This window comes from Condylura cristata, unplaced genomic scaffold (genome assembly GCF_000260355.1).
Source record: "Condylura cristata isolate star-nosed mole 26May11 unplaced genomic scaffold, ConCri1.0 scaffold00001, whole genome shotgun sequence".
Lineage (NCBI taxonomy): Eukaryota > Metazoa > Chordata > Mammalia > Eulipotyphla > Talpidae > Condylura > Condylura cristata.
In genome coordinates, this window is record NW_004567102.1 from 25,272,794 (window position 1) to 25,293,305 (window position 20,512).

Genomic DNA, 20,512 nt, shown 5'->3' on the forward strand with positions numbered 1-20,512 from the left:
CTCCTGCTATGAGTGAAACCATCTGGTATTTTTCCTTTTCTTTCTGATTTATTTCACTAAGCATGATCCCTGCCAGCTCCATCCATGTTGCTGCAAAAGGCATGAGTTTATCTTTTTTGATTGTGAGTAATATTCCATTGTGTATATGTCCTACATCTTTTTAATCCCATCATCCATTTTGGAGCATTTGGGCTGTTTCCATGTCTTTCCAATTGTGAATAAGCAGCAATAAGCATTGGTGTGCAGGTATCTTTTTGAATCACTGTTTTTGTGTCTTTTGGGTAGATACCTAGGAGTGGGATTGCTGGGTCATGTGGAAGCTCCATTTTTAGTAGTTTGAAGAACCTCCAAACAATTTTCCATAGTGGTTATACGAGTTTTCATTCCCACCAACAGTGCAGGAGAGTTCCTTTTTCTCTACATCCTCGCCTACATATGTTATTTCTAGTTGTTTTAAGATGTGCCATTCTCACTGGTGTGAGGGGGATTATCTGTATCTTTTAAGGTAGATAATATTCCCCTGTCCTATGTGATGAAATTACATTAAGATTTTTTTTTAAATATGACCCACCATTGAAAAAAACCTTTCTATTCTGAGATATAAATTTTTCAGCATATAACTAAAGCAGAAGATTGAGTTAATCAATGCTCCATAGTTCACAGTATGTTGTCATAATAGATCATGCAAGTTTCTTGTCTTATTTAATCCATCTTTATTTGTAAATTTGTTTCTTATGCCTTGGATAGTCAAGATCAAGATGATTCTAGTTTCATAAAATGTGTAACATTTTCTATAGTGTGGAAATAGGTGTATGTGATAAGAATCATCTAGTTGTTAATATTACAGAAAAATAACTTTGTAAAGTTCCTGCATCAGGCACTTTTTTAAATTACTTGGCCAATCTTGGTAATTTCTGTATATTTTCTGTATATTTTCAAATTTCTGGGAAAAAGCCTTATAATTTTTGAAGTATATATTTTTTAAAAAATAACACATTTGTGCTCTTCCTGTGCAATGGCTTAGAGCATAGCATTATGAAGCTCTCTGAAGCCACTGTAACACAAGTTCGATCCCCCACCTGGGAGCTGACCCACATGGCGTGGTAGACCTCTCCTGACCCACCCACCGCTCCCCTCAGCAGTGTATTTCAGTAGCTCTGCCTGTTCTGTTCCTCATTCTGTCTCTGGTGAATCTTCTTACCCACCACACCACTGGCCTGTACCACAGTTCTATAAACATAAATAAATAAATCTTTAAAAAAAATAAGTTCCTCTTTAAAAAAAAGAATTTAATTAATTATGTTATAATACTTTATTTAATTAATTAAACTTTAATTGAAGTAATATTTGTATATCCCCATCAGGAATTCCTGCTGTAGTGCACTCACCACCAGATCACCCTTAGTTCAGGTAACATTTTAAAACCATCAATTTAGTTGTGGTTATATCTGTTCTATAACTTTTATATACTGGGAGCTTTTATTTCATTTTTTTGTTTGTTTTTAGTTTTGTATTTTTTTAGGTTATTTAAAAAGAAAATTGGAAATTATTTTTATTGAGTTTATGAATGGTTTTTGTTACTAGTTTCAATTAAATTTATAAACATTTTCATTTTACTGTCTTTTACCTACATTTCTTAGATTTATTTTATTTTTCTTACTTTATTCAAATTATTTATTTTCAGTTACTCATGCTTTCCATTGAAATCTTTTATAATGCTTTTTATTCATGAACAAACCAAACATTTTCCTGGAGATTCTGTAGGATTTCCTACATAGTATTAGCTTTTTAAAGAACTATATACATATCAACTATTGTTTTACCCCACTATGCTATGATTGTGTAGGGAAGTGTATGGTTTTTGGGGTATCACATTATTTCTAGACCTAAAATTATAGATCTTATAAGCAAGTTGTTTTATAATGTAGAAAATAATACATTCATTTTGATTTATTGTGATTGTCAAAAGTTCTTAGATAATGCAATTTTTTTCACATGATTTTGATTTCTATTTTCTTTCTTTCTTTTTTTTTTTTTTTTACTGAACCGGTTCCCTTACAGACTATTGTTCACCAGCATAATGAAATGACCTCAGTTGGTAGTCATTTAATTTTTTTTTCTTGTCCCTGCTCTCTAGATACTTAAGTCATTTAAATTGTCTCTAAAAGGATATATCCGCAGAATATTTATTTTTATAGAAAGAAAATTGTAGTTTGTTCAGGCTGAAAATTCATAATATCGTTAGTGATACACCTACAAACAGCTTGCAAGATAGAGATCAACTCAATGATAACCCATTTGTAATTTATAATTGTGGCTCCCAATATATCCCAGCAATATTGCATACTGTTCTCTAGGTTTCTGAGACACATTTTGACTACATATTTTCTAATTTGAGGGGAAGTATATTCTCTATTATCTGTATGTCCCATATCTGTATAACTTTTAAGGTAAAAAGCTCATTTAAAAGGCTTTACATTAGTATCTTCTGGAGGCATAAATTATTTTTGTAGTATCTACATACATATTGCTGATCTAGAAAAAATGAGAGTATATGGGCCCATATTTAAATTTTTTTTTAGATTTATTTATTTATTATTCATACAGAACTGGGGTACAGGCGTCTCTATGCGGAGGGTGAGAGGATTCACCAGAGACGGAGCGCAGAGCAGAACAGGCAGATCAACGAAGTACACTGCTGAGGGGAGCAGCGGGAGGGTCAGGAGAGGTCTGCTGCGCCATGTGGTCACCTCCGGGGCAGGCGGGGATGGAACTCATGGGGAAGTGGCTTTAGCTTCTCAGTGCTGTGCTTTAACCCGCTGCGCCATCAGGGAGGGCCCCATCTTTAAAAATTTTATGAAATAAAATGACATTACAGTAGTGTCAGTTGCAATGTCTCAGAAAGTTGCAATTTACTTTTTTTAAGATTTCATTTATGCACAAAGGGACTGGAGTATAGACCACAGGTGTAGAGGTGAAACAATTCACCAGAGATGAAATGGGGAGCAGGACAGGCAGCTAAAATGAAACACACTGCTGAGGAGAGCAGTGGCAAGAAAGGAGAGTTCTGCTGTGCTGTGGTTAGCTTTCTGGCCAGGGATCAAACTCAGTGGCTGGCCATAACTTGACAGTGCTGAGACTTTAACTCCTGCACCACAAAGAAAGCCCTTGCCTGCCTTACAATTTAAAACATTCCAGATGTAGAACACACAATTTCTCCCTTTAAAGTAATGGGATACTGTAATATTTCCTGTAAAATATAGCATTCTTTAAATAAAAAGCATACATTTTTGTATATTATCTATTAAAAATCATGGCTGCTATATTTTATGTATCAATACATTCTATATGTTGAACAAATGAAAGTGCATCAGCAAATCCACAAGGAAGAATGGGCCATTGAACAAGAGATACTATATTATTAAAATGCTTACTTGTATATTTTAGATTGTCTTCCTCGTGCTAAAAATTCTTACCCTACAGACATAGCTGAATTAATCCTAAAATATTTGAAATTATTTTTGAGTCACTTTATGTAAAAATTCTTTAGATTAAAGAAGATAGAGAAGTAGGATATGCACTCAGTGTCAAAATTTAAAGAGCATTCATCTAATTCAACTACAAAGAAAGGGTGCCCATTCTGGAGCCACCTGCTCATTGCAAGCTCAATAAACTTATCAAAGATATTTCCGTATACAAAGTAAGCTTACATAAAAGTTCATGGTATATTTGAATTCTATTGATACAAATTTCGTTCTCATAATCATTCCTACTGTTTTTGCAAATATTAAACATTCAATGTTGAGTTTCTGAAAATTTTGTGAAAACAAATGGGGCAATATCACACGATTTTCTTTTGCTATAATTAGAAAATGGGTTCTGAGAAAAAGCTTCAAATTGTTTTTATTAAAATTTTTGAAAAGGGCCCTCCCTGGTGGTGCAGGGGGTTAAAGCACAGCACTAATAAGCTAAAGTCACATCAGCATGGTTTTGATCTCCACCCGGTAGGTGACCACTTGGTGCAGCAGACTTCTCCTGACCTGTCTGCTGCTCCCTCAGTAGTGAACACCATCATCTGACAGTTCTACTTCCCAATCTGTCTCTAGTGAATCCTCTCACCTCTGCCTGTACCCCAGTTATGTATGAAAAAATAAATCTTAAAAAAAAAAAGCTGGAAAGAAACATACCATGTAATTAGTTAAGATTTTATTTTTGAAGTATTTTCACTTACTCAGGATAAGAGAAGCTGTAGATTCACCTTGGAGAGAATGTCCTAAATTTTTAATGAATTACTATTGAAATTAACTAAAGCTCAATCATTAAAAACATGGCATGGCATATCATCATGATTTCAATATTTTGAGTTATTCCTGCTCTCTTAATTTTCAGCTGACAGCTACCATTTTTATTACCCTAATAGAAGGAGAAAAAGAAATCTGAATACTTTGTTTTTAGCTGTCATATACACAAACCTAAGTAACTGGATTCTGAGTCTTCATCCTTTTTTTTTTAAGATTTACTGGGTTACAAGTCAGAGGTGCAGAGGCGGTGAGAGGATTCACCAGAGACAGAATGGGGAGCAGAACAGGCAGATTGACCTAGTACACTGCTGAGGGGAGCAGCGGGCGTGTCAGGAAAGGACTGCCATGCCATGTGGGTCACCTACCAGGAGGGGATGAACGCTTGCTGAAGTAGCTTTAGCTTCTTAGTGCTGTGCTTTAACCCGCTGTGCCACAGGGAGTGCCTTACATCATTCTTATTTTTATCCCTGGACTCTTATTGATTACTTGAACAGTAAGACAGGCACTCTGGAAGGAATACATTAACTTAACAGCAACACTGTCTGATAAGCTATAGCCAAAATCACTGATAACGTAGTTTTGGTACTGCACGTCTCTGCTTGAGTTCTAAGGTTGGGAATATGTAGACCCTCTTCTCATCGCTGTAAGTATTATATCTTATCTTTTGCCTCTCCTGGCCATCTCCAATATAAATGTGTGTTAAAAATAAAGGAACTAAAGCTGTTGATAGAACACTTAGAAAACTCTTAGTATATTTTATGCTTGATTCATGATTGCTAATACTATAGACCCACCAATAATAGAGAAGAAATAACTATTTTTCTTGTCAGAAGACAATTTATTACCTAAATGGGTTATTTGCAAGGAAGACTTATACTCTGTTTTTCCTGTTATTTAGACATCCTTTGTGTTTTAAAGAAACTAATAGTGTTGTCACCTTTATAGTTTGGGGAAAATAATACAGCAGTATTCTTTAGAACTCATGTTATTATACTTATAAAAGTACTTATCACCTGCCTGTTAATTCCAAGTAAGAGTAAAATTCTAAGGAGTCTGGGGTATACCTAGCACTGTATGAATGTTTGGACCCCTGAGAATGGACATGATTGGTTGGGGCTTCATGGGGACAGCTAGGCCTTATCTGCCACCAGACACACTGGATTTAAAATTTCATAGTCTTTATTCGTTGCTTTGTGACATTGAGAATTCACTCCTTTATTTAGCAAAATCTCCTATAAGAACAATTTGTTAGTCAATAAAAATGTTAGTTCTTCCTTATGAACTCCAAAGTATCACTCTCATGAATTTAAAGAGAGATATGAGCAATCTGAGCATGGGTGGTCAGTAAATGTAATTTCTTTCTTTTAGTCCACAAATGATTAGTAAATTATTTATTGATTTTGATTAAGTGAAAAGTTCAACCATTAGTGGCTGGGTTATGGTAGATTATTTTACTATTTATTTTAAACTTTTGCAACATAAATATTTGCCTTTATTATGGAAATATTCCAATTTCTAATGAGGTTTTGATGACTTCAAAAACTAAAATAATTGAATTTAGTAATTTTTTAAGGGATTGAAAAGTGAATAGTAATAAAAGTTAAATACCCTATGTGTGCATATCATTCAATTCACCATTAATTGAAAATTAATGATCTGTCAGAGACCATTCTGGGGAGTAACCAGGGATATAAACTTGACATATGCCTATGTTCATATATGGATTACTTTCAAATAAAATAGATTTAAGTGTATTGATGATTAAAATAAGAAACTTTGGGCCTTCCCTGGGTGTACAATGGGTTGAACTGCTGCAATGTTAAGCTTGGCCACAGCCACTTCAGCAACTTCAATCCTCCATCCCTGGTCAGGAGAATGACCCACATGGCGCAGCAGACCTCTCCTGTCTCACCCGCTATTCCCCTCAGCACTCTTCTTCATCAGTCTGCCTGTTCTGCACCCTACCTGTCTCTCGTGAATCTTCTCACCATCCTTGCATCTCTGGCCTGTACCCCAGTTCTGCATGCATGAATCAATATTTTAAAAAAAATAATAAACTTAAAATGTAGCTGAATTTATTTTAAAACCTATATAATAATAGTCCTATTCATCCATTCACCTAGTAAGTATCATTTGAGTATTTACTCTGAGTGTAGGTTTTGAGACTATAATAATAAATGAAACAAAGTTCCTTTGTTCAGTTAACTTGCACTCTAACAAAGATAGAAATGCAATAAACAAGTAACTTAATATCATGTAGTTTTAAGTGCTCTATAGAAAACCATAGTAGCATAAAGATGTTGAGAATGGCCTGTGTGGTTGTGTCAGCTAGATAATATTGGGCAGGAAAGGTACCAGTGGAGAGATAGAATGTAACATCAAATTATAAGTAGATCTTGAGGGAGAAGATGTGGTTTTCCAGGCACAGATGATGGGGCTGCATGGGATTTGAGTGCTTGATAGAGGAGTATGGTGTTTTGAAGGATCACATCTCCATGCATAGCTTGGTTCTATTTATAAGGAGAGGGTAAGTGTGAGGAGAGTTGTACTTTGGGATGGAATATTGTTGTCTTGGCACTTTGTGGAAATTGAAGTAGTGATGAACTTGACTTAAGTCAGCCTAGGAGGGATAGCAACCCCTGAAGTGAATGAGGAGTGAGATTGTGATGGGATGAGCACTGAGAATCACTGCAGAGGCAAGACTAAAAATGCCTACGGGCTAATGTGTGTGCAAGGTGATGCAGTGAGTGGGATAGAGGGTGGCAGGGTAATGGCACTTCTGAAAGAGTGAGCCTGGGTATGTGAAGGAGTGACGGAGACTGTGAGGGGTGCAGACCAGTAGGTTCTGGACTCCGCATAGGTGTTTCAGACTTAGAGGTAATGGTGGGGCTCTTTCTTTAAGATGTCTGGAAATCTCATACAACGATGGGTAGGAATTTGGTAGAAAGTGTGTCATTCAGGATGTAGATTTTGGAGTGAAGTTGTTGAGCATAAAAAAGGCATATCTGGGACAAGTGATAAAAAAAAAAAAACCCTACCAGCAATGAATTTCCATATCAGTAATGAATTCTGAGAGATCTGTTATTCTGTCACATACTCCAGTGGGAAAAGTCAAGACATTTGAAAGAGAATAAGACTAAGGCAGCTTAGTAGTATAGGCAAAAATAGTACTGTACAAGTTAGTAGTAATAATTACGGGTAATAATTATGGATACATAGTAACGCTTTATAACTTGTTTTTAAAAACTTCTGCAAACACTGTCTCATTTTTTCCTCTCAAGATTCTGGGGATTTAATATCACTATTATTCTCGCTTAACAGAGGAGAAAGCTGTGGTGAAAATTCTGTGGGGACTAAATCTGATGTTAAATGTATGCAAATAAAAAAAATTTAAAAAATAAAAAAGAAAACAATGCAAAAAATTTTAAATAATTTACTCAAAATTGCACAATGCTTATGTGGCAATTACACATACACATTGTAGTCCTGCTCCTTGGTTTGCTGTTTCTTGAGAATGGATTCCATCTTCTACCCTGTGTTGGGCTCCCAGAGTTGTTATCCTCCTAAATACCCAAACTCGCTTAATTTGGACACATAGTGAACCTCATACCTACCAGCTTATTGTAGTACTACTCATTTCATAAAGTTGAAAGATCTAGTATGTTTACATAATTGGGTTATTCATATTCACTAAAGATTTATTTATTTACTTGCTCATTCAGAAAACTTCTTTACACATCTATCGTGCTGGGTACACTACTGACTCTAAAGATTCAAAAGTGAATGACATGGAATTTAGGTTTTGTTTTGTTTTTCATTTGCTTAGTGCTCAATGAAAGCAAATTATAGACAAATAAACAGGAAATTATAAGTACCATGATAATTTGTGTTAAAGAAAGTCCTTGATGCTGTGAGTATTCACGAGTAACATGTAGTCTAGATTCAGACTGGTCAGATGTGTAATATTTAAACTGAAACTAAAACTGGGATGAGTTGGGTTTCTATAAATGGCAATAAGACATGAAGATCTAGGTGTGTGAGAGAGGAAGACTGAAGGAAACGCTAAAGCAGGATTCATTATTATGGGAACAAAATGGGTAAGGTAGGGTTGGACACATGTAAACTAAAAAGGTAAGATAGGGAAGAATAAGCACATCTAAATTGTACATAAAATTGGAAACATGCAGTTGCTTTTAAATAATTATATAGAGACCCTCCCTGATGGTGCAGTGGGTTAAAGCACAGCACAAAGAAGCTTAAGCCACTTCCACATGAGTTCGATTCCTGCCTGCCCTGGAGGAGATCCACATGGCAAGGCAGACCTCTCCTGACCGGCCCGCTGCTCCCCTCAGCAGTGTACTTCGTTGATTTGCCTGTTCTGCTCCCCCACTCTGTCTCTGGTGAATCCTCTCACCCTCTGCATCTCTGGCCTGTACCCCAGTTCTGTACGAATAAATAAATAAATCTTTAAAAAAATAATTACATAAAAGATTATCTTAGAAGAAACATATCTCTAATGTTTAAGGCTTCTATCAAAATTTTTTTCAGTTTCTAAATCTCATTCTTCACTTTATTTTTTCTGGAAAATTACCTTATGTGAACTAAAATGCTCCTGAATAAGTGAGGCATCCCTAGGATTCCTTATATTATAGCCTGTAAAGTTATTGTTTCTAAGAAGATGACAGTGATGTCATAGAGAGCAAGATAAGAATTGGATTCAATAATTCTGATAATCTATTTCTGTGTAATTTAGTCTCTTTTGTAGCAGAATAATGTTGAACCTTCCACTTTTATTTTCCTGGTGTTTTGATTGAACTTTACTTCTTATCAGTCTTCTCAAAAATATATTATTTTAACTCTAACAATCACAAAGTGAAACTAGAACTTCCCCCCAATTTTGCTTTGGTAGTTTTACACCTTCTCAGAAACCTTATTTTATTTTTATTGAGGTGACATTGGTTTACAACATTGCATGTGATTTAGAGTTATACGGGAGAGAGATTATGGCTGTTGGGCATGCATCCTTTTATGTTTATTGCTGTTTTTTCTTGTTCAACGGTATTCCCATTCAGGAAAAGCTAATGCTTCAGTGACACACTTGTTTATATGAAACCCTCCTGAAGATGCGAAATACAATAGGAAGTCTAGGACTCCATAACCATTGGTGCCCCAAACATAATATTTTTAAACATTCATTTTTACCAAAATAGAAATTAAAACAGTAACATTTATCAACAACTTTCATGGTAGTAAATACATTTCTATCAAATAAAAACATGTTAAAATGGTTCAGAGTTTAACAAATATACACCATCCACTCTGCCTCTATTTCTCTGTAAATATGTCTTTATTCTGTTAGGTTTTGGAGGAGAAGTCCTGGAAGTAAACACTTTTTTTAGGCAGGAGAGGGACAGGAGGTGAGAAGGTGTGGCAAAGGATAAATGCTCCTCTTTGCAGCCTTCCCAGAGTGACTGCAGGAACCTTTCTTATGAGGGTTGATGAGATAAATTCCTTAAACCTTTACTTCCACACCCCTCATAAGCTATCTGTTCTGAAGAAGAAGGAAAAAAAAAAAAGTTATGTTTCCTCTAGTTACTTCAAATACCATTTAAATATCCCAGTGGCTTCTGCCATGGGTGGGGTTGGGACAGGCTCATGAAAAACAGAATTCAAAATGAAAATGAAGGAGGACCAGGCAGGAGAAGTTAGTGGCTCTTGCATTTCTCTGACATGAGAGAACACTGCACAGTGGCCCAGATGAGGAATGTAACTGTTTGAAGGTCCAGGAGCCATTTCCAAGCCATAGGCCACTTAAGATGGCCTTCAGCAGTGAATGCCAGACTGTGAGTTCTTTCGTGGAATAGGGTAAGATGAAGGCAGATGCCCTTTGTTGTCAGACAAGTTTCTGATGCCCTCCATAACTCCTTCAGCAGGACCCTATAGCTCATGCTTATCACAGGGCCCAAGATTAAGTGAGCTAATATTCATAGCATGTGCAGAAGAGTGGCTGGCATGCAGCAGGAACTGTATAACTGAAATGAAATATGAATGAATAATCTAAGACCTCTTTGAGATTTCAGAAATAACTGCTGAAAATAGCCGGGCTCCATTTTGGTCTTACATCCCCAACATGCACCAATCACACCCTTCTCCACCTCAGCCACCCCCAACTATAACCTAAGCATTAGAGGCTTCCTTTCTTCTGTTCCAAATAGATTTTGAGTCTAGACAAAATGACTTCCAAAAGAAATTTTCTTTTTCTTTTTAGCCTTTCCTTTTAAAGTAATTCCTAGCTGATAAAAATGCAAATAATTTATTTTTACAATATTTATTAAATTATACAGGGTAGTTTTATTGCTTTAGTGGCATGATAATATGAATGTACAGATCGATGTAGAATTGTGCTTTGTCACTTCAGCAAGCATGAACATGGCTAAGTATTTTCCTCACCTGTTTTATGCTTTAGTGCATAGAGATGCAAATTCAGTTGTGATCCAGAGATACAGACAAAGGTACTCTCTGTTAAGTGATAGCTTCTGTTTATCCTACTACCTCCATTTATTGACCATTTCACTGCTTAATAATGACTCAAACTAAATTGATCACAAAAATATGAAAGTAAGGAACCAACACTTGCTACTTTATTCCTAGGCAGAAATATTAATATGAACCTTAGTGCAAAAAAATCACTATATTAGAAAAAAAAAATGCTTGCAAAATTAAGTCAACCATGCTCTACTTAACCCTCGCCTGTTGACAACTTAGGAGGGATTGCATATAATAATCTTTAAAAGTAGGATGTAGTTTTACCTGCCCAGAGTGCCTAACAGTTTCAGAACCTGAAAATTTGACATGTATGGAATAGTTGACCTCACTGGCTTCCTTTCAAGTCCCTTGACTTTATAATTTAAATGAATAATTCCACATGCATTTATTCAGAAATATGTGCACCCAGACTACTTTCTGCTAAATGCAGACTCCCACTCTTAAACATTGGAGAAAGAAGCCTGTTAACTGACATTTGCAATTTCAGGATGGCATCGTGTGGGAGAGAGAACTGCCAATCATTTCTGCCAACATCATTCTCAAGGGGAGTTTAAATGAAGCTAGCTTGGTCCAATTAAAAGAAGCAATTATAAGTAATGGAAAGTAAACAAATCTAAGAAAAATGATATTGCCGATTATAGTGGGTGCTCACAATGAAAAACTGTAGTCTAGTGTCACCTCTGTTTCTAAAACTATTAATCTACCTTTACTTTCTTGAAAATTTTTATATGAAATAATCAGAAAGAATTCATTAACCTTCGTTTCATAACTAAGTAAAACTCATAGAAGTGGAAAAATTAAAAAGCTCTTTACAGAGCTTTAATTAGGTCATATTTCTGCATGGCCTTTGGGTTAGGAAAAATATATAAAATCTTATACTGTGACCCATTTAGTTTCTTGATTATAGAAAATATTGCAAAATGACCTAGTAGACCTACATTTTTCTATTAGTGTTGAATCTATAATATGTGAAATCTGCTTTTGTGCTCTAATAAAATTCAACAGTTTTAAAATGTGAACTTTGATAAACTTCCATTTTTATACCTTCCTCTGTACGCAGGAGAAATTGAACCATGCACTGTAATTGCATGAAACTGTATGTTCTTATTCCTGAAAGCATAGGAGTAGAGTACTTTTACCGTTACCAACAAGCTTTGTGTTCAATTATTTGACCGTAGTTCGGGTACAGAATGATGCAATTTACAAATATCTGCAATATCAACATTTTACTTTCACTGTCTATATAGAAACATGTCTGATCCAAAGTTTTAGGAGGAATGTAGAAACAGTTGTTTTTTTTTTCTTTCCAAATAATGTTCCTTCTCCGAATTTCTACATACTTAGGTAATGAAAGATCGGTTTATATTAGACAAAATAAAAACTCATATTACAGGTGACAACCAATTTGATGCCATAGTAGTAAAAGGCATGGGAGAAAGGCAGAAAGTCTTTGGACACAGGGAAAATGGTGGCAAATGGCTAAAAATAAAACACAAACATCATTCATACAGGAAAACGTCAATGGGACCAAAGGGAAAAGGGAGCAAGCAATTAATTGATCTCTCTGGGAACTAAAAAACCACAGTGGATAAGCACGCTATGCTGACATATGTCTGTGGCAAAGATTTTGAACCATTTCTCAAAGTTTTTAAAGCTGACTCCCAAGAGAGAGGAGATGAAACTCCAGAGGACTCGGTCACAGAAATGTACACAGCCTACTTAACAAATAATAAATTGAAGTGAAACTAAATTTTGATTTAGCTACTGTCTGGAGCATGCTGAATGCTTTCTTGATAAGCAAGATAAAGCAAAACCATCTTGAGCCATTAAGCCAGTTCATCCTTATAGCAATGAACAAAGTCTGTTGATGCTAGTGCCACATTCCATTTCAGTAGGTAAAGGGCACAAGTGTTGAGTCTACCCATTTTGTCTATGCACTGGCCCTTTCCCCTGTCACGGACATCACATCAGGCATCCTGAAGTAGATGCTATTTCATTAGCATCACTTACTGCCAGCACATGACATGGTCTTGGAGCAGGGCCAGATAACTGGCATGAGAAATGTGCTAGAGACTGTGACTGCATCTCCCGAGGGGATGGGTGACTGCTAACTAGTCTAGTACTTAGTGAAGGCTGCTATGAGAGACAGATGGATATTCTTCATGTGCACTAATTTGTTGAGCAAAGCAAGTTAAAAAAAAAAAAAACAAACAAAAAACAAAAACCAGCCCGTTGTTGCCACAGAAAGTCTGTGCAACTTACGTGCACATACATGCACAGGTTCTAAGTTAATGCTGCCCTCTATATGTTGTCATGCACTTTTTCCATATGAAAAAATTAAGCCAGTTTTAAACTGTAGAGCAGTTAGTATTCTAAGCAGTATTGCAAATACAAGTCGTGACATAACCAAAAACTTGGAACACTTTTTATGTTTTCTGAGTTCATTTTCAGCTCTCGTAGTGTTATGTAGCAGAAGCTTAGGGTAGTCATCAAAATATTTTTAATTCAGGCAGGTCCAATTGTTTGCTTTTTTGTTTTTCAGGATGCTTGTGATGAGTTTATACAAAACACCTACGCTTAATTTCTTTTTACCAGGCCAGCCTGTGTACTTTTCAGTTTTTCCCAATCCAGAAAATACCAGAATTTTGTAGAACTGTATCCAAAGTATTACCCCCTTCCCCATTTTTTCCCCATCCTAATACTGGACTGCCATCTGGTGGAACAGGGAAGTTACTTCTGGTTTGTACTTCACCATAATTGTATAATCATTTCTTCCCTTAGATTTCAGAATGATCGGTATAGCAAAAGGGAATCCTATGTCTGATTTCAAGTGAAGATGAGTCTAAAACATACACCAATACTGACCCTAGAAGCTGCTATTCTCTCGGAGCTGCAGTAATTATGATGCGTGATGAATTGGCAAGAAGCAATCACCCACTCAATTTTATTAGTCAAGATTTCAAGTTATATATACACAAAACACATACATGCATTGTATCTACACACCTTAACTGTATCTAATATATGTATATGTGGATGTATTAGTAAGGTAAAGAAAATCACACTGGAAATAAATTTGTCTTATAAAGTAGAGCAGATAACACACAGGCTCCCTTATCCTTCCCTTTGCCTTTATCCTTCCTCCCAGCAAACACATAGCCCCACCCATGCCCACTCCATAGAATCTCTAACAGTGTCACACACTGCTCATGTCATCCTGGCGGGAAATGTAGGGCTTGCGAACATCTGGAAGCATCAATTCTTTATCTGCCACAGTCCTGTACCCTCAGGAGTAGTGTCGCCATCACAGATGACTTATACTGGCAAGCCATGAGTGCTGCTGGCAGGGGTATCTTTCCAGTTTTGATGTGACTAGCCTCGACTTAGAATTGGTATCAGTCATCACTAGGAAGACAGCAGAGCCAGTATCTAGGTGTTTTTTAATAATATGTTTGCTTCGAGATTTCGAGTTTCCAGAAAGAGCTTCACATGTGAACGGCCTACCCTAAGAAGTTAATCATAGGTATTGAACAGGTACTAACTTTTATATGAAACTCAGAGAGACTAAGAACTTTCTTATTTGACAGCATTCATTTCTGCTATAAATGGGCCCTTCCTGACAACTTTAAGATATGTGGGAGTGAAGGGAGTCTATTGACTTCTTACTCTTCCTACTGTTTATTCAAGTTGTGCCCATGAGACAGAGGCTATACTTTGGAAGGAGATAATGCCCCAGAACAGACACTTTCCTATGCTGCAGAGCAGTTTCCCTGCAAATATGCTTGTTTCTTTAAAAGTAATGTCTTCAAGTTCTGGAATTTTATGTATAAAAGTATGCATGTGTATTTTTCATCTGGAAGAAAGATAAAATGTATGAAATTATGAAGCATTATTTGCTTATAATGCAACTAATATTGCATTATTGAAGCAATGATGGGATTGAAACATCAACCTGAATAATTGCAGAGGTCTATAGAATCAGTGTGGAATCATTCCTAAGGTATCTGAAGTTACATTCCCAAACAGTTGCATAATTAAGAATGGAACTGTGTTATGTGTTCAAATGTTTCTTCCTTTTTTAGTCCTCAGTTTAAACTATTTATTTATATGAACTATATGAACCAAGAGGTAAATATCATGAAGAAATGATCAGTCTAATGTATGACAGTTACATGGCCTGTTTGGCATTTGCAAAAGTAAACTATGGAGAATTAGGTGACTAGTTGTATTTAGTTGTTCATGGAGATGACTATACCTCAAGGAGAGGGGTTTAAATTACTTGAAACCTTTGGCCAAATGAAGGATGAATCAAGAAAAAAAAATAAAAAAGAGCAATTCTCAAATGGTGAAAAAAAATCAGGAGGAAATTGTAATATCATATCCAGTGCATAATGACTAGAGAACACATGTTTGTGGAATGATATAAAAAACTTATTATCTCAGTTTTGTTGCAAGGTAACAACTGTATTTCTAATTTCACAGAATCCTTTTTTAAGGCTGCAGAATTACACTTCAATGTTTGATGGATTCCTATTTTATATCTTATACATCCCCTTGACATATGAAACATAGTTGAAAAAAAAAAACACCTTTTTATTTTGAAATAGAATTGGATTCACAAGATGTTACAAAATTAGTTCAGAATTCCTAGCTTCTCCCAATGATAACATCTTACATAATCAGATTACATGACTGAAATCAGGAAATTGACATTGTAAAAATACTCAGACCTTACTTGGATTTCACATTTATGCAGCTATTAAAAATGTTATTTAGCCTGCCTTAACTATTGTCTAGATTAATTATTTTATTTTGTTTAAGATTGCTGCTTTGAAATTTGTAGTAATTCAGGATTCAAACACTTACTTGGAAATTAGATTTCTTAAACAAAGGCTTGCTATCTGCACTATTGTTTTGCATTTTTTTTTGTCATTTTTCAAATAAGTAGATAATATAACTTGCCATTGCATGAATTCTTCTGGGGTTTAATATGATAGTTCATCTGCAAAATTAAGACTTGGAGGAAAGTCTAAAGTGGCTGTCTTCCAAATAGCTCCTTGTCTTCAGTAAAATCATAATTTTCACTGTTTCTATCAGTATCTTCTGACTTATGAGCTCATAAAATTTCTGCAGTGCCAAAACTCAGTTATCTTTTGGACTTTGTCCTCCCCTTTGTTCAACTGTGTAAGTTGCAGGTGTGGTGTCATTGGAAGATGTTAGGATTGCAAGAACCACTGCTAGAGATCAGTGAAGCCAAGTTGTTCCTTTGCAATTGAAAATACTAAAAGAAAAAAAAAAGTTATATTTGTGCATAAATTTATATTTTCAAAGATACTTTCAGAATTCTTTTTTATCACACACAACACAACTCCATGGAACAGTCAGAGCAAGTTGTTTTTTATGTCCACTTAGATTCATGGATTTTTTTTTTTTAAGATTTATTTATTTTATGCATACAGAACTTGGGTATAGGCCAGAGGTGCAGGGGTGGTGAGAGGATTCACCAGAGACAGAGTGGGGAGCAGAACAGGAAGATTGTCGAAGTACACTGCTGAGGGGAGCAGCAGGCTGGTCAGGAGAGGGCTGCCTCTCCAGGTGGGATCCCTCTGGGGCAGGCGGAATGGAACTCATGCGGAAGTGGCTTTAGCTTTTTAGTGCTGTGCTTTAACCCACTGCGCCACCAGGGAGGGCCCAGGTTCATGGATCTTTAAGTTCAATAGTCAGATCCACTTTTTGGAGAAAACTCAGTAAGTCAGGAGACATTTTTTGTCTAATAAATCAGCAGGGAAAATGTAATATGTGAAACCTAATGTGATAGATCACAATTAGAGAGATGAGCTTCTGAACAAATGGGAGAAGGTGAGATAAAACTAATGTCAAAACCCACCAGAAACAGTTTCCATGTATAGGGCTGAAGTGAACAAAGAAAGAGGTGGAATTAGTAGATCCCAGGGGGTCAAGGAAGCATGGGTACCCCAGAAAAAAAGAAGTGTGGGGAATTAATCTGAGAATAAGTATATCCACTATTATTGTACCAGGCATATTCACTTTAATAGAAATATTAGGCAATGATATATTGATGGGCATAAAGGATAGAGATGAGATGGAAATTATTACTGCTGTGAAGATTTTTTTTTTAGTTTAATGAGGGCAGTCATATCAACAAGAAACTGCTAACTTACATTTATACCAGTTAATATTTGTTGAGTACTACTTATAAGCCAAGAACTGTTTGAATTATTTAAATATAGCTTCTCATTTCAATCTTTAAGTATAATTTATTATTATCTCCTTTTGTAGGTAATTCAATTAAGGCTTTAAGAGGTCAAGCAAATTGCTAAATATCCTAAGATTGGATAGCTAAATTTCTGATACAAACTGACTATAGAAATCTATGTTCCTAACCCTACACTAAATTTCTTCAGTATTATAAAGTGTTCTAGAATTACTTCTAAGTCCAGGATATAGTATAGGTACCAAAGGTCAGTTTGTCACAGGGCCTTCAGAAAAAACAATAGCAGAAGGATACTGGTATTAGAGTGTTTGTCTAGGTGAACCTAGACAAGGGTGGTTAGAGCAGAGTGTGGTATCAGCAATGCATAGCATTTTCCAAGAGGTGTTAAACATGGCTGCCAGGAAGTATTACAGAACTATTGGAGCACGTTGCACGAGGAGGAATTTTGATATGTGAAAAGGCAAAGTATACAGAATTACGTCAGGAATCATTTTACATTCAAGAGACACTTCATGCGTGGGGAGGTAGGAAACTGTTGGTAATTGTGTCCCATGGAAAGTTCTGATTTGTTTTGTTTAGACATACTACCTTGCTGAAGCTAAAGCTAAAATGTTTGCATAGCACAAGGTCACTGTTATTGGCACTGGGTAAATGTCAGGAGGTTACCCCTGAAAATACAGATTTTACATGTCCAAAGTCCCATCTAGTCATGTACCATTGTTTCTCAACTTTTTTAAATATCGAAACTCAACTCAGTATTCTTGGTAAGGATTGAGAGACTTCAGTGATGAATATTGACTGGGCTTTTTACTAATTTGTCTCCAAAGTAAAGCAATGAATAAATAGGTGTTTATATCTACATATAGAGAGAAAATGTAAACAAAAATTTTACATATATATTCAGATATAATTCTTAAGTTGTTTGTGTGTCTAGTAGTAGAGATGCATTTGACAACAATATGAAAATGAGGAAAGTGGGGCAGGAGGAAGGTAAAACACCTACAAAATAGCAGAGTAAAATCATCAACTATACTTTTTGTTAAGTACTTTGTAATTTTTGCATGTTGTCATGATCATCTGGTTATGAATCAAATTATCTCTCATTCTATCCTAATTATTCAGTGAAGTTATTTAAAGATATTAAATAGTTATATAATTCCCAAGATTTTTGTGTATAGTGTGTTGTCCCTTCATTTCTCCTTACACATGAGACTTTGGGAGAGATTTAATATTTTTCTGCTGGCAATTATTTACATTTAAGAAATATCTCTCAAGTATGTCAATTCAGTAAATATATAAATTTATTTAGTATTGTTACACGTACTTTAAACTTTGCTTCACCTGGTTTCTATTATATTTCAAGGTACTCTAGAAAAAGTAGTGAGTTTCTTTTGATCTGCTCACTAATCAGTAAAACGTTATTTTACTCCTTTTTTATTTTACTTTTGCATCATTAAAGTTATACGTTTTCTGTGTTAAAATGGAGGTAGCATACAATCAATGGAACATAATTCTTTTTTTTTTTAAGATTTATTTATTTATTCATACAGAACTGGGGTACAGGCCAAAGATGCGGAGGGTAATAGGATTCACCAGACATAGAGTGGGAAGCAGAACAGGTTGACTGAGAAGTACACTGTTGAGGGGAGCAGCGGGCCGGTCAGGAGAGGTCTGCCCCACCATGTGGTCACCTCCAGGGCAGGCAGGGATCGAACTCATGAGGAAGTGCTTTTAGCTTCTTAGTGCTGTGCCCTAACCCGCTGCACCACCAGGGAGGGCCCGGAACATAATTCTTCATATTGAAATAGTTCATAACTTTGTAGTATTTTTTCTTCACAGAATTAAATATTAACATTTCATTTACTTAAAAGTCAAAATTATCTGTGATTAAATCAATTTTGGTGAAAGCCAAAATGTAGAAAAGTGTTCAAACAGAACAATGTTAGTATTGCTTGTTGCAAAAAATATTATCTATGAAGAAAGAACTTGATAAAAAAGTGAATCGGCTTTCCCCCTTTTATTGTTTCAAGGCCTTAGAATCTTGACTAGAAACTTCCATAACTAATGTAAGCTATCCCGAATCACGTGTCTCTAAAGATTGTTCCAGTCAAAAAAATGTAAAGAGAGGTATATTTGTGATCATGACTGACTTAATTACATTGATGGCTGAATTCACTTTATTCACTGTGACTCTGTTCTCACCGGGGAAGTATGAGCAGGCGCAGTGCCTTCTGGTTGATTGAAGAGCAGTGGGTGTAGCCAGCACCGCCAGTCCTGTGAGCCAGAACTCCAGGGCTTTATTCAGGAACTTGAGTGAGATATTACAGCATATGCTCACTTTCTGGTTTAAGTGATAAAATTGTGAGTGAGGCCTTGCTTTTCTTTCTCTCTGCTCTGCAAATGGAAAGTTGCCCTCAAATTCTGAAGTCTTCCATCTCTCCGACCTGAATTTGTTCACATCTGTATCCTTGCTGCTTTGGCAGCTTTACTGGCGCTGCACAATCAACATTTCCTCTCACTGTCAAGAACCCTGCTGCTTAAAACCCCTTTTGGCAGAAACAGTTTACTATTTGGAATCTGTACTGTAAATATATTTTGTTTTGGGCAGAAACAAGGACACTCTGATGATGCTTATTTTTTAAGCATTGGTAAACACCCCGCCCATACTCTTACCCCTCACCCTTGCATCATGTTGAAGCACTCTTCACTCCTTTTCTACTTTTATGCCTCTCTGTTATTTGGAAGAAAAGCTGGATTGCCAAATGGTCTATGTAAACAGCAAGACCATCATTGTGGGGAGGAGGAAAAAAAAAATATGTATCTCACCAGTTAGGCCATTATAGCTTATAGGCATCTCTTAATCTCTCTTGGCTATGCTACCCTTGGGCTATGCTTGCCACCCTGTTCCTGGTATAATTTCATCCTTTTCCTCTTTTTAAATCTAGGGTCTTCCAAAGCACCTTTGTCAAAATTAGTGCAAAATTAGCGCTTGGAATGCTTTTTTATGTTCACAACTAGAATAGTTAGCACCCCAGAAAGACTTGCTTGTATTCAGATATTTTAAGCAAGTGTCTGGCCTCCCCCAGGTTCAATGTGTATTACCTGCATGACTGAGAAGACATAGCAAAGTAGCCATTGGCCAAATACAATGCTTATCACCAGGAAGCACATTTTGGACCATTTTAGGTAGCTGCATTTTTCCACTTGTTTGTTTTCCTCCTTACTTGATCAAACCTTTGGAATTATTTCTGGTATTTTTTCCATTTTCTTGAAAATATGTGACTTTAAGATTCAATGTTGGATCCCTAATAGACCTAAAAGAAGGCCTCATGGACACATAATTATAACTGAGGAGCAGAACTTTCTTGGTAGGTTTCCCAGGCTGCCTATGAGGCTCAGGATCATACGGTTGAAGTTATTCCACCCTTGT

At 36.0% G+C, this 20,512-nt stretch overlaps 1 protein-coding gene across 3 annotated transcripts in view; it reads left to right on the top strand.

Moving 5' to 3' along the window:
- ADGRB3 (adhesion G protein-coupled receptor B3) overlaps window positions 1-20,512 on the top strand; it is a 650,534-nt gene that overhangs the window by 110,074 nt on the left and 519,948 nt on the right. The gene's annotated exons all lie outside the window — the stretch shown is intronic.